Genomic DNA, 15,249 nt, shown 5'->3' with positions numbered 1-15,249 from the left:
ATATGAAATATCAAAGATGGTAAATTTAACATAAATGCCTACAATAACAATAGGATAATTTCATAAATTTTTTCAAGTATTTACACGATATAATTACATAGCCAAAATAGTTTAAAAAGAATACAAACGATACACAAAGACAGTTTGTATGTCATATGAACAAACAGATAAATCAGTGCCGTTTGGGGCATCTGTGTCGGTTGTGCTCCATCTCCTTGCATAATCCATATTATACAATATTTTGGCTCTCCATTACATCCATATCATTTCAGATCCTCCTCGATTGTGGATGCCTCTTTTTATATCATCTTATGGATGGATGCGGTATGAGTCTAGGTGCAGTCCACTCAGATCAATAATGAGGACTCTTTGAAGGGTAGAAAGTAGGTGCATAGGACTACTCATAATATCCAATGGTGTAACAGTCGTCTATGAATTACTTCCAGTCCAAGTTCTCACAGGCACATATAGCGAACAAATAAGAGCACAGATAGTGTAGTAACTGCCACTTCTAACATATGCATGTGCACACCCCTAAATCGATTATCTGTTTATAATCAGATTCGTCGGGGCTATAATACTTGCATCTCAATCGAATCTCATACAAATTCGATCAGTTATTGTACTTAACCACATCATGCTCCCTAAACTTCAATTGGCGTCCATTTAACTTACGTATAATTTTATCAATGAATATTCTGTCAGCCATCCTCCATGATGCTCTTGCACGTCTAACCCTAAACCACTTTGACAAGCATTCGAAGGAAAGACGAATAAGTGCAGTAACCGACAATAAGTGAGCCCCCTTCAACACTTTATTGAAACTCTTAGATGGATTCATATTCATTATTCTATTTAATTATCCAAGTAAATGATCACTGGTGCATGACACAGGTGGATGTAGGTATGGAATAATGAATACGAATCTATCTAAGAGTTTCAATAAGATATTGAAGGGGGCTTGCTCATTACCAGTTACTGCACTTGTCCATCTTTCTTTCGAATGTTTGTCAAAGTGGTTTAGTGTGAGACGTGCAATAGCAGCACGGAGGAGGGAGGCTGGCAGGATGTTCATTGATAAAATTATACGTAAGTTAAATGGACACTAGCTGATGTCTAGAGAGCATGGTGTGGTTAAGTATAATAATCAATAGGATTTGTATGAGATTTGATTAAGTTGCAAGTATTATAGCTCCAACGAATCTGATTATACACAGACAATCGACTTAGGGCGCACACATGCGCATGTCAGAAGTGGCAATTGCTATACTAACTCATGCTCCTATTTGTTTGCTGTATGTGCCAGTGAGAACTTAGACTAGAAGCAATTCGTGAACGATTGTTATACTATTGGATATTATGAGTAGTCCTATGCATCTACTTTCTACCCCCTAAAGAGTCTTTGTTATTGGTCTGAGTGGACTGCACTTAGAATCATACCACACCTATCCATAAGATGATATGGAAAGGGGCATCTATAATTGAAGAGGATTCGAAATGATATGGATATAATGGAAAGCCAAAATGTCGTATGGTGTGGACTGTGCAAGGAGATTGGGCACAATCAATGCAGATGCCCCCAACGGTGCTAATTTATATATTTGTTCATATGACATGCAGACTTTGTGTATCATTTATATTCTTTTTAAACTATTTTGGTTATGTAATCATGTCGTGTAAATGCTTAAAAAAATTTGTAAAATTATCTTGTTGTTATTATTGGCATTTATATTAAATTTACCATCTTTGATATTTCTTATCATTTTTGATATTTTTTGATTATAAGCTGGTCTTTTTATTTTGTTATAACAATAATAGATATGATATAGCTGGTTTAAACTCCGATGTGCACCCAAGGCCGACAAATCCTACCGTGCTATATCTCCAGATCCGACACCAGTGACCATATATATTCTAAGGACATGGGGCCCCTATGCTGCAAACACAAAGGGCCTACCGCGATGCGCATCTGGCGGCCATATGAGAGGATCATGGAGTATCTTCATATGACTAATTTTTATAGAGTATTTAGAGTATGTGACATGCAGCTTGATTGGACCCTCATCACAGTCATGGTAGAGTGATGGCGTCAGGAGACACTTTTCACCTCCATATCAGGAAGGCAATAATCATATTGCACGATGTTGCTGTTCTCCTCAGGTTATGGGTGCATGGGCCTGCGATCACCAGTACTACGTAGATCATTTGGTTGGATCTTTACAAGTTTGGGATTAGACCGTCAAAGACAATGTTGTCGGGATCTTCGTTGAGATTTCACTGGCTTTACCACACGTTCCACCACTTATCGGATGATGCAGATGATGAGACCGTACAGAGGGATGCTTGAGCATTTATTCTATGCCTTATCGGTGGTCATTTGTTCATCGATAAGTCTGGTTCCCACATGCAGTTGTTGTACTTACCCCTGCTATGTGATCTCCATGTATGTGGACAGTTGAGTTAGGGCAGCATTGCTTTAGCCTTATCGATGCTGCTGCAGCTTTGGGTATGAAAATATTTACATCTCAGATGGCTAGGTAGGGTGCTCCTTATGGTAGGAGCCCATCAGCTAGCGTCGGAAGATGATGTAATAGGACACGGCCTATTGGATGAGGATGACACTGGTATTGAGGGCCTATTTGGCGAGATACAACATGATCAGATTGATCCACAAGGATGCAAGTATGTAACCAGTAGCACTGATTTTTTATGATAAATGACTACACATTTTAACAAAATAACATATTGACTTGTTTTAGATATGGAAGACTCAACTGACTGGTGCTAGCAATCTCGTGCCGCACAGTCATATATTATAGGGATCAACTTGACCAGCAGTGCGATGATCAAATGGTGTGGGTGCCTTACATTTCAGAGATATTAGCCACATTGCCTGAGGTATGCCGATCGGATCAACATGGATGGAGGACACACGCACCTTTCATTTCCTTCAACATCGTAGAGATCTATTGTTCGGAGCATGTGATGCGATGATTTGGAATATATCAGGGGGTCCTTCCACCATGCGACACTCGAGATGGCCTCCACAGTCTAGATCGACGAGGGCGGCATTGCCATGATTGGATTCGAGAGCATCAGGAAGGTGATTGATGCTGGGAGTGGTGGGAGGAATTGATTGTAGCTGGTCCAGCTATGCTCCCCACGATGGATTATTATGATCCATATCTGGAGTGATATAGGAGCATCACAAGGTGATTCATCTCGCCATTGACGCGTAAGCGGCCCGAGATGAGGTTCCACGGACAGCATGATAGGCATTGTGGTAAGTATATTTGGCTTTTTGTCTCATTTTGTTATGTCATTCTTGTTATACTTATGAATAATATTTGTTTTTCCTTTGATACTGATAGTTTCAGAGGATCGTGTTGCTATACCATTAGACAAAAAGCGACTTCCATTCGATCACTATTGGATGCAAGAATTGAGCATTTGCTGATGTCACAGATGGCCTTGTCGATACTTTGCGAGTCATCTCTGAGGATAGACAACTTCACACTGCATTGTCGATGGATGATCTGAGTACCTCATCATATGCCTAGCACACCTCATATCCTGGCTTCTTGGACATCGATCTCTCCATAAATGATGCATCTATGTCATAGAGGATGAGTGAGCCAGGAGACACGTCCCACTAACCCAATGAGTAGTGTCGATCATATGCATGGAAGGGCCGAAGGTAGGGATAGATTGAGAATTTCCTGAATGAATCCACCATTCAGCTGCAAAAGCAAAATTACATATTAAATTTTATGATATTATTAAGTAAAATTATATATCAATCTATGCTGCTCATTATTGATATGTAATTTATCTGGATTCATCTGCTTTTTGCTTACGACAGCTGATGGGACTCCAAAGCTGTCTGATCCCTCTCTAAACTATTTTATCTGTAAAAAAATATATTTATTAAATTTATAAATATATCGTTGAGTACAGATCGAATTCAGTTAAATAATCACATCTGTTTTAAACTAGCATACCTCTTGCAGACACAACGACATAATTTCTGGATCGGGCACCATCTTATATATCGCATTACGAAGAGCAGCAAGAAGCTCGTTATCTATATCTATCTCGAAAATAGTATACTAAAATCTTGGATTCAAATAATAAGCTGCAGATAAATTTTATAGCTGATTAAATACACTTTTACAAGCATAAGAAAAAATATTTTAAAATATTCTTGAATCCGTGCTTACCGGCTAGATGCAAATCTCTATCCATCTGATAGTCCCAACGGCGCTCAATGATGTTAATGAATTCTTGAGCATGCTTCGGATCATTCTCACTGATCTGTTTCTTTGTCCTCTCCATCATGTAATATAAGAAGCCCATCTGGGGGTATCTTTTTACTGTCCACGGTGCGAAGCACCTTATATAATGGCTTAATAGCCTTCACTACCTTCTCAGCCCGCTGTCAGAATGATTGACTTGTCACCAAGTTCTCCATATGACTTCCATCAGTGTTGGCCCTCGCATATCTGCTCTCTTGCCACTCGGCACTAACATCTGACGCAAGGCTGCTTTCTTCTAAAGAAGACTATTAAGTGTTATGTAGTTGGTAGCAAATCGTGTAATATCCGATCTTAAGATCTTCTCCCCAGTATACATCCGCATCAATGAAAGAACCCATGTATGTTTGTAGATGAATCTAGTAATAGTCTGGGCAATCTCCACTACCTGCTGCACCCTATGAATCTTTTCAATATCCATCAATATAAGATCAATGCAATGTACAGCACATGGGGTCTAATATATCTGTGGTCGCTGCTCCATCAGTAACTCTCCGGCAGTTTTATATTGTGATCCATTATCCGTGATGATCTGCATGACATGCTGCTCACCTACTGAATCAATCACCTCCTTCATTAGACCAAAGATATATGTGGCATCATGCATCTTATTTGAAGCATCAATTGATTTGTGAAAAAATATTTTTCCATCACAGTATGTCAAAAAATTAATGATGCTTCGTCTAGTAGGACCGGTCCAACCATCACACATCACTATCAGTCCGTATGTAGGCTATTTATTTTTGTAAGAAGCAATCCATCTCTGCAGATCCTCCTTGTTGCTGTCAAGAAGCTGACCATAGATGTCTCTAGATTCTTACGGATCTACATCCTGGCCGGCAGCCTTATGACTGAAATAGCAGATCGGTAGTAAGGATTGGCTGCTGCACTTACTGAAATATGACTAAAATGAAATCATAATCCAATAGCTCGCCACATATCCTTCTTATCTTTTTTCACCATAGTGTCAATCCTCTGCTGTTTTGAATCCTTACTGGACAAAGCATGTGGATCCAAATCATGGATGGTGGCTCATGTTGGAATATCTCTGGAGGATCTCCTACTGTCAAAAGCTCCCAATAAAGAAGACATGCTGTGTCTACTCCCTCTACCATCGGGCTCTCTGACTGAGGTAGTCCTTCTGAACTTGAATTCTCCCCCATCGGTCACTGATCCAGACCCTGATTCGTAGCATGATGGTCTAAATCGCTCTCTATACCGGATCATCTCCTCCTATCAGTACTGATCAGCCAAGCTCACCTGAATGGCAGCCTCAATCTGTGCCTCATCATTTGGAGCGGAAGCCTCCTCTGACTCTCTAGAGTGATAAGAAGGTGGCTCTGCTGCTCGACGGTCTACTTCGGCCCTTTTCTGCTTTGTCTTTTCCTTCGTTGCTTTCGAATCAGCAAAGTACTTTTTCATCAATTGTCGGACCTCTTGTGGATATTTTCGATACATGGATACATCAGGATAACCACCAGCCAGGTGCTGCTTCAACCTAGTCACCCCTCCTCCCTTGAACCCTATGTTGCACCATTTGCATCTCCAATGATGTCGAGCCGAGAGCATCTCGTCATGCTCCCAACCAATATCACGCTCTGAATCTTTCTTCTTACTCATTTCTGCAGGTATAACAAAATACGACAGTTTAATAATTATTAAAAAAATATTATATATAAAGTAAAAATTCATAAATTTAAAAAATATATTATATGCTTCAAATAATATTTTTGAATTAACTAAAATATAACACTATTTTTATATTTTTTTATTTTATAATATTTTTTTATTATTTAAATAATTATAAAAATATTTTTTAACTTCAAATATTTCAAAAAAAAATTGAGGTTAGATTTAAGTAGCTTGAATCATTCTAAACATGATTCTAAAACTGAGTTTTTATTTCTTTAAATTTTTTTTTAATAATTTTTTTATCAATAAATATATAAATATTTAAAAAAATATATAATTAATAAAAATTAATAATTTTAGTGTCATCATGTAGATCTTTCAAAGATCTATCACATATAATTAAATCATACCAAAATCATAAAATTTTGGTATAATTTTTTCTTATTTTCATATTTCCTCATTCTTATCCTATTTTTAACAACAAAAATAAAAAAATAAAATATTTACTAAAAGAATAACATATTACCTTACTTTCGGTCAGAAATCGACGTCTCCTCGAACTAGTGCTGCAATTTGATGGAATTTTTTTTTCTTACTTTTTTGGCATCTCGACGGTTTCGTTGAGAGCCTTGGGAGTTCTCTGAGAGCTCTCGAGCTTCTCAGAGAACCTAATCACCTGGGCTGCCACTAAAAGACAGTCCAAGCCCCACTCCCTCCTTTTGCCATGTGAGGCTGTCAGTACAGTTCGGTTCACGTCGAATCGGATCGCACCGGTCCATACCGCCCGATTTTGGGTGGTATGGACCCGAATCGTACTGAATCGGGTGGTTCGATGCGGTTTGAAGGGATTTTCCAAAAAGAGCCCGCGAACCGGATCGGTTGGCCTCCGATCTGGGTCGGTACTCTCCATATCGGGCGGTTCAGCTCGGTACGGCGAACCCTAGTCCTACTGATTTTTTTGTTATTCTTCCACCATCCTCAAGCTGAGAGAAGTTAGAAAATCATTATTGAAGATCTTCACCCATATCTTTCAACCATTCAAAGAGAAAAAGTCAAGCCGACAAGCAAAGCAACTCCAACTTCTCCAAACTTTATTGATCATTTCTTTCTCTTTTAAATTTTATTGTTATTGTATTTGTTTTCAAGTTTCTTAGGGTGAGAAACTTGGGTTGGTCTAAGCCTAGAGTTGGACATTGTATTTGGTTTGATTGGTAAGCCAAGTGTAAAACCAATCGAGATTGATTGTTAGCCCGTGTAAAACAATCATTGTACGGTTGAGCCAAGGATAAAACCAACCGGATTGGATTGTGAGCCCAAAGAAAATAATCGGACTGTAATTCTTATAGTGAATTATAGTTGAATTTTCAAGTAGTTTTCTTAGAGAGTGGACGTAGGTGCCGAGTTTGGTGCCGAACCACTATAAAACTGAGTTTGTGATTGTATGCTTGTTTACTTATTGCATATAGTTTACTCGTCTTATTAAGCACTTATTTGCACAAGTATCTCTAAAATTTTTAAATACCCAATTCACCCCCCCCCCCCTCTTGGGTAGCCATCTTTGGGCAATATGGGCCATTTGATAGCCATGGCGACCACCTGACGACCCCTCCAACAGCCTCCCTACCGTCTTCCCCTCTTTCTTCCCTTCCCCTCTCTCTATCTCTCTTTGCTCTCATTCTCTTGTCAAGGACCACGAGCTCGAGAGGCCTTGACGGCCCTCCGATGGCCACCACCGGCCTTCCTTTCCCACCCTCTCCTTCCCTCCCTTTTCTCTCTTTCTCTCTCTTTTTCTCTTTAGTTCATTCCTCATTTCTGTGTCGATTTGGGCCCGATACAGTTCGATATGGGGGCATACTGACCCGTACCACCTGCCGACCGATATGGGATCCAGTTCCAAGTTGGCGATCCTTAATCATAGATGAGATGCCTCCATGTCATCTAGATCAGAATCATGATCATCATCATCTGAGTGACTCAGTCTATGCGAACATATAATAGATGTTTCATGACCAAGAGCTTCCTTTCAAGCTTTAAATGCTATGACCTTCCTGTCTTTCCATATATGCTTCCCCATTTATTCCTCAAACCTCTATAAATACCTTCAAATATCTCTTAACATCTCTAAAGCCACATACCGAATCAGCTATCCCACCTTCTTTATTATCCATATAGTTCACAATAATTACATTTCCATTAGCACTAATCACTTCCCATTTGTTTCAAAATATCACTCAATATTTTGGTCCTTCTGTTTCTTACCATCAGGCTCCATCTTTTCAGAAAGATATATACTCTCCATGTAGTTGAATAAATAAATATTTTTGTTAAAAAAACTAAATCATTAAAATTCTAAAGGTAATTGTTCATGCATTGAAATTACCTAAGGATATATCTTAATTTTTCTCAACTTTTTGTATTCATATGTTCATTAATTTTCCAAATTTTAATCAATTATTTAATTGGTTGTTATAATTTAATTTTATTATCTTGGTTAATGGCTACACTTGTTCCACCCTTTTATGCATTTAATATAATTCCTTTTAATTATCTAATGTTTTCATCAAATAGTAATTTAAAAATCAGTGAAATTTCTAAAAGTAAGCATTCTTTTGTCAAATTACCTAGGGATGTTTCTTTATTTTCCTTAACTTTACATTCATTATGCTCATCAACTTTCCAAATTTTAATCAATTATCCAATTTTATTTTAGATAATTATTAAATTCATGTTTAGTACATAGAAATTAGCTTTAAGTTGCCTACATTGTTCCACACTTTTCTAAATTTAATCTACCTTTTGTAATTTTTAAATATTTTTATTAGAAAATTAATTTAAAATTTACTAATTTTTTGACATTTAAATTTGCAAATGTTCTTTGCCTAAAATTTATCCAAAACATAAAAAACTGAGAAGCATGTGTGACATAATAATCTAACATGCTACATTTTCCTTGCATAATGTTTCTTCTATTATTTTTAATTATTAATTTTCTAAAAATTTGATAATCTTGTGAATAATAGAACATATCTTAAAAAAAGAATATACAATCTAATCTTACCTTGTTACATATCACAATTTCATTCTCAATATATATATATATTGGTCCTAGTGATTTACTAAAGCCCAGAAGGGGGAAGTAGTATAGGTTAGGTCTCGATCAGACACTCAGGCTTGGTCCGAGCCGTAGATGTGTTTTTAGTAAGAATCTTTAGCTTGGTCCGAGGAGCACAGTTGTCGTATCGGGTAGAACCTAAGCTTGGTCTGAGGAGCATAAAGGTCGTATCAGGTAGTGGCTCTATTGTTGGGGGTACCTTTGGGTGTTGGGTTGCCGTAAGGATATGTCGAGCCGATTATAGGCCGTGAGGAAAGGCCGCTTCCAGGCAGAAGACTAGCAATCCCCAAAGAATCCTTTCTTGTCTCTCTTGGTAAGATAACTATCTCGGATCCTCCTGTGTTAAATCTCCTAAGATAGGTTTCTATCTCGGATCCTGCTGTGTTAAGTCTTCTAAAGAAAGGTTCTCTTATCAAGATCCTCTCCTATTAAGTCTCCTAAGATGAGTTTCTTATCAAGATCTTCCTCTATTAGTTCTTCATCTCATTGTGAAGGTACTGGGGTGGATAAGGCTCTAATCGAGCTTTCTGGTAAACAGTTGGATCAATGGATAATCCGAAAAGTTCCTAAGAGTTCTGTCTACAAATCCACAAATTGGTTACTACCAGGCAATAGGATCAAAACAATAGAATTCATTGTCTCAATAGAGAAAGAACATGAATTAATCCTAATCCTAACACAAGAAATTATCAAAATTGCCCAAAAATCTAAATTTGAATTTATTCATATAGGTCTAGTCCAAATCGCAATAAAACCCTTAATTAGAAAAGGAATAAACAACGCTATCCTTTTATGTCGAAAAGATGGTAGGTTTATTGATTTTCAAGATGTCTTTTTAGGTATGGTTGAGTCTAGTTTATTTGACAGACCAATTTATTTCAATTGTAATGCAGATCTTACTATCAAAACTAAAGACAATAACATCCTTAGAAGTCTAGAATTGGAAGTCAAATTAGACGGGTTTAATATGTTATCTGGATCATGCCCAGCTGCGGCCATGATTAGGGTATACTATAAAACTTTAAGCATCCTAGAACATATAGGAGTTGTAAATAAAAGAACTTTAGGATCAACAGACTACTTCCAAATAGACCCAAGTAAAGGAAATGTGTTCATCCCAAGAACCCTTGTCTGGGATCAAATCAAATTACTTGACGACTGGCTACTAAAGAAAGCAGTACCAGCCATCAGAAAAGAACAAAGCAAATTAGATATAATCATTACAAATTCTGAAGGAGATGTTTCTATTAGATTTCAAAGAAGAATGCAAAGAAGTTCAAGCTATAGGCTAGAATCTGCCTTAGTCTAAATAAACCCTTCAATACACAACTGTTCCAGCTCCTCACCCTCAAAATTAAGCACCGTAAATTTTGAATCAAAAATTCCCCAACCTAGGTATGAGGAACTTCAATCTCCATCCGTCTCTCCTACCTATTCTCAAATAACTGATAGAAAAGATCCAGAATTATATGTGATTAGTTCTGAATTCAAAATAGACAAACCGGTCTTAGAAAAAGATTTTTACTCAAAAGAAAATTTTGAAAAAAGAAGTAAACTCTTCATAGCTTACACTAAAGAACAAAGAAACAAATTACAAACAGAATATTATACCTTTTTAGAAATGACTAGGACATAAATACTATTTTTCAAATGGTATGAGTTAATAAAAGACACCTCAAAAGATGTTAATATGATTTTAAGAAATGGTAAAGAAATTAGAGAAACCAAAATCCCAGAACCATCTAACCCAAAGATCATAGTTTCTTGGCAAGATGGAAAAGGAAGAGTCATTAAAAAAATCCATCCTCCTCTACAAGAAATCAAAATATCAGTTAAAGGAACTCAAATAACAGCCTCCCCATGTAAAACAATGAGGTCAAACCATGAGATCTTGCAATGAGGTCGACCTCTATTCCCAAATAGTTAAAGCAAGTTATATGGATTTGACCTCATCTGTCTGGCTGCTAATGCTTTTGATATCTGAGTCTTTTGGAATGCCTTGTTTGAAGATTGATTCTGTTTTGTCTTCAACATTAAATTGGATTAGAAGATTAGAAGAAGTATTAGCATAATCTTTTTCCCTTTCTTCTTCCTCTTCTAATTCTGCCAGTGATTCCAAAAGGAGCTTTTTGTATTCGAATTTTGATTTGGCTTTGGCAAGTCTTGTACTGATATTTGACTGTTGCTGAGAGAATCTTTTTGTTGGAGCTTCATTGACCGAAGATACCTGAGGAAGGTGCTGAGAAAGCCATGAAAATGATTTTTGATTTGGTGGCTCATTCATAGTTGAATTGGGCCCACCATTTTATTTTGAATTATCTTCCAAGGAATAGATGAATTGAAGGAGTTTGGATAAAAGTATATTCTCAGGTAACAATCCAGGATTGTGTAAACCGAGAATAAAACTCAAGAAGAATTGAGAATTTTTGGTTTGTAATTGGAAGGATGGCTTTTTCTTGAAATAGGTTGAATCCTTCAAGGACTAGAGGAGGTAAGATCTGAAGAGTTGGATCATAATAATCCCACCAGTTACTGAACCAGTAGGGGAATTGATATGTTGTGCCAATCTTGAAGTAAAATAACCAAGAATGCCTGTGTTGTGGATTTTGATAGAGAAATGCATTATTCCATGCTGCAATATACTCCCAATAACTAAAATATTGTGGATCATAGTTTTGAGAAAGCTTTTTGAAATTAGAGGGGTGAATTTTCCATGTGGTAGGTGTTAAAATAGAAAGGATTTGAACTGTAGAGTGGGTGTAAATATCCATATTATTTTGTTTATAATGCTTAACATCTATAGATTTTGTATCTACCAAAAAATTTTTATAAAATTTTTGGGATTTTCGAATTTCATTTGGTAGGTAATGCCAGTTTGGGGAAAGAATTTTTTCTGCCACCAATCTTGGTTCTTTTGCAACATTTTCATCTTCAATCATTACTATGAATTGAAGAAGATTTTTATCAATATATGGGCAGGTGGCTACTTCATAAGGTTGAGAGATTTGGATTGGCTTTGGGTCAAAAATTCCAATTGCGGTTTTGATTTTGAGAGAAACATGTTGCAGATTTTGAGAAGTTTCTGCCACTTCTTGCTGAAAAGTTTCTGATGGCGTAAGTACTGCAAATTGGTTTGGAGATAGTGGTGGAGAAGGAGGGGATTCTTTCTCTCTCTCTTTTTCCTCTTGGGTGGCTGTCTCTTACCAAGGTTTTGGTTTAGAGGTTGAAGGGCTAATTTGTTTTTTAGGTGCCACTGGGAACAAAGATCAAGAAAGAGGTTAGTAAGAAGATTTTGAAACTAAAGTTTTTTCGGGAGGCATAAGCTTCTCTGCAGGAATTCACAAGAAAGGAGATCCGGTAGAGAATTAAAGAGAGATGTTCCAAACTCATTTTCAAACCAAATCTTTGACTGATATTTTGTAAAGTCTGGATTTGAAAATTTATTATTTTTATAAGCTTGAGATTATTTATATTGGCGGAATAAAAACTGACCTAAAGGGGTTTCTAATCTTTTCCTGTATTTTGTTAGGATAACTTTTCAGATTTAGAAGTTTTTTCCATTTCTTTTCAGTTTTTGTTATAGGTAGATTGGGCATAATCAGATCTGTTACTAACCATATTCTACCATTAGTCCAACACTTTTGTCTTTCCAACCTTCTAGCTTCTTTGAAGACATCTAAATAGTTAGTAATTACACATTCTTCAATGTCACATTCTTCTATGAATTATCTTTTATGGAATTGACTGTAAATGGATTCCAGACTCTTTCAGGGAATTGAGTAAGATAATAAATGTGTAAGGGATATATAGTTTCAGCTATCCTTCTTTCTTCTATTCCACTATAAATTGTTATATCTATTTTTTCTTTATTTTTTTTAGTTGTTCTAGAACTATGGAGACTACTTTAGGGAATATATCAAAGGAGTAACTACAATTTGCAGAGGCTAATTTGACTAGTCCTTTATATAGGGCTCTGACTACAGTATCGGAAGGATTTATATTTATGTTTGGAAGACTAAGTTTTGGCCAATACCAATCTATTATGAGATATTTCTTTGATTTCATAGGGTTGGAGGATTTTTTCAGGAATGATATTTTGGAGTTCAAGGGGTAATATTTTCTGTGTTTTATTCCAGAGTTTAATCCTTAGTTATTTGATAGGAAGTTGGACTCTTTTTATTTGTCTTTGTTGAGTTTGTCTGATTATACTATTTTTGGAGTGTGGATTGATAAATCTGAAATCTAAGTTTTGTTTAAAAGTTTGGTCTTAATTTTTTTCTCATCAACATAAAGGGGTTTTATAGGATTGAGAAATGGATTTCCTAAGATCATTGATTGATTGGGATATTTGGTTAGAATAAAGAAGGTTTTGAGACATATTATTATTATAAATTAACATATTTGTCAGTTTGTATTCGGGATCTGGACTGCTTGTAGATGCTATTTTTTGAAGAAGTTTTGTGGGAATTAATTCTTCATGGATGAAGTTTAAGTCTACTTTAGAATCAATCAGGATCAGGGTATCTATCCTGAAATCATCTATTAGTAGAGTAATTTTTATTTTGCTAGAGAATTTTGAGGTTTCATCTTCTTGGAGGATTTTTTTTTTCTTTATACATTTTTTAGAATTGTAATTGAGTAATCTCTTTTTGCATGGTTATTAGTTTCTTTTGAAAAATTTCAAATTCCTTAGGTGTATTAAGAAGATTTGGAATGAGCCAAAGATTTTTGTGTTTTGGTCTTATTTCTAAGTTCCTCTTTTCTTTTGAACTTTAAAGGGGGTTTCCACGGAGGTCTATTTAAGGATTGTATTTTGAAGCCAAGCTTAAGGTCTTCTTTTAATAAGATTGTTTTGAATAAATATTTTTTCTTTTGTTCAAGATGTTGTTCACAAGCTTCCTTATTACTTTCTTTGTTGGATTGAAGGAATTTTAAGGGTTTGTGTTCGGACAATAAGGTAATTGGTTTATTGAAATATTTTGCCTTTTCACAGATACGTGGATAAGGAGATATTGTTCTGATCTTATTATTTTTGAGTGTTTTAGATTTGTAACTAGTTTTCTTTATTTTTGGTTTATCATAAAAGATAAGTGGTTTTTTTTTTGAAATATTACTTTAGGGTTCCTAGGGTCCAAGGGAGGTTTTAATAGGATCTTTAAGTTCCAGGGTAATTTCCATGGTAAGTTTGGCCAGAATTTTTGTGGATTTGTATTATAAGTTTTAATAGGATATAGTTCTAGATTTTGTTTAAAAGATTTTAAGCTAAGTTTGTAAGAATTAGGTTCAAGAGCTTGAACCGTATTCTGAATTTCTATTTCAGGATTGATTTCTTCTAGAGGATTAATTTCTTCTAGAGGATCTTTTTCCTGAATTTATTTTCTTGAATGTTCTAAGATTCTTAAGGATTGTTGGGCCTCAGTGTATTGTTTTAGAGTATTTTGAAGATTAATCACTTGCTCGGGTAGATCTTTTGAGTGAGTTATGGTTTCAAATTCTTTTTCTTTAGTTGGTTGGTCCTATATCTTCTTAGAATCTTGATTCGTTATGTTTTTAGTATTATTTCATTAGTAGTTAAAGACTTAGTTTTCGAAGGGGAATCCTCTAGTTGGGTTCCTTTGTCTTTTTGTAGGTGTGGGCAGAGGTATTTTATAACTCTGTCTTTACCTTTTTCCCAATGAACTAATATTTTGGTGCCTAAGCAATTGCATTTGTTATTATCTTTTTTGTCCTTACTATCTTTTTCTATACTAATTTTTTTATGGCTGATCATGCTTTTCAAACCAATCAAAAAACCTGACATGTCTTCTAATTGATTTCTTGAAAATATAATAGCAAGATTGGATTTTATTTCTGTGTTTCATTATAAAAATTAAAAAATTGTTGTCTTTTGAGTTTATTGTAGTCAGCATAGAATTCTTTGTTTAGTAGGTTTTCATCTATGATGAAATTAGAATTGATTTTGCTAGGGTAAGGTAAGGATTTATCTTGAAAATTTGGTCTTAGATTTGATGGATTGGGTTTAATTTTGGAGATTGACCTATGGCTAATTCTGGGACTTATTCTATATTCAAAGTTTGAGATTGACTGGTATTGAGAGTAGTAATTTTGAGATTGGTTATCATTTTCATCATCAGATTGAAGGGATTGAATATCATCTTGATAATCATCATCTGATTGATTGATTTGATATAA

At 35.7% G+C, this 15,249-nt stretch overlaps 1 protein-coding gene across 10 annotated transcripts in view; it reads left to right on the top strand.

The window, feature by feature from the left end:
- LOC105033569 (uncharacterized) overlaps positions 1–15,249 on the top strand; it is a 148,989-nt gene that overhangs the window by 92,755 nt on the left and 40,985 nt on the right. The window lies entirely within an intron of this gene.

Source organism: Elaeis guineensis, chromosome 1 (assembly GCF_000442705.2).
Source record: "Elaeis guineensis isolate ETL-2024a chromosome 1, EG11, whole genome shotgun sequence".
NCBI classification, from domain to species: Eukaryota; Viridiplantae; Streptophyta; class Magnoliopsida; order Arecales; family Arecaceae; genus Elaeis; species Elaeis guineensis.
The sequence above is the reverse complement of the archived record's forward strand: the minus strand, read 5'-3'. Positions and strand labels throughout refer to the sequence as shown.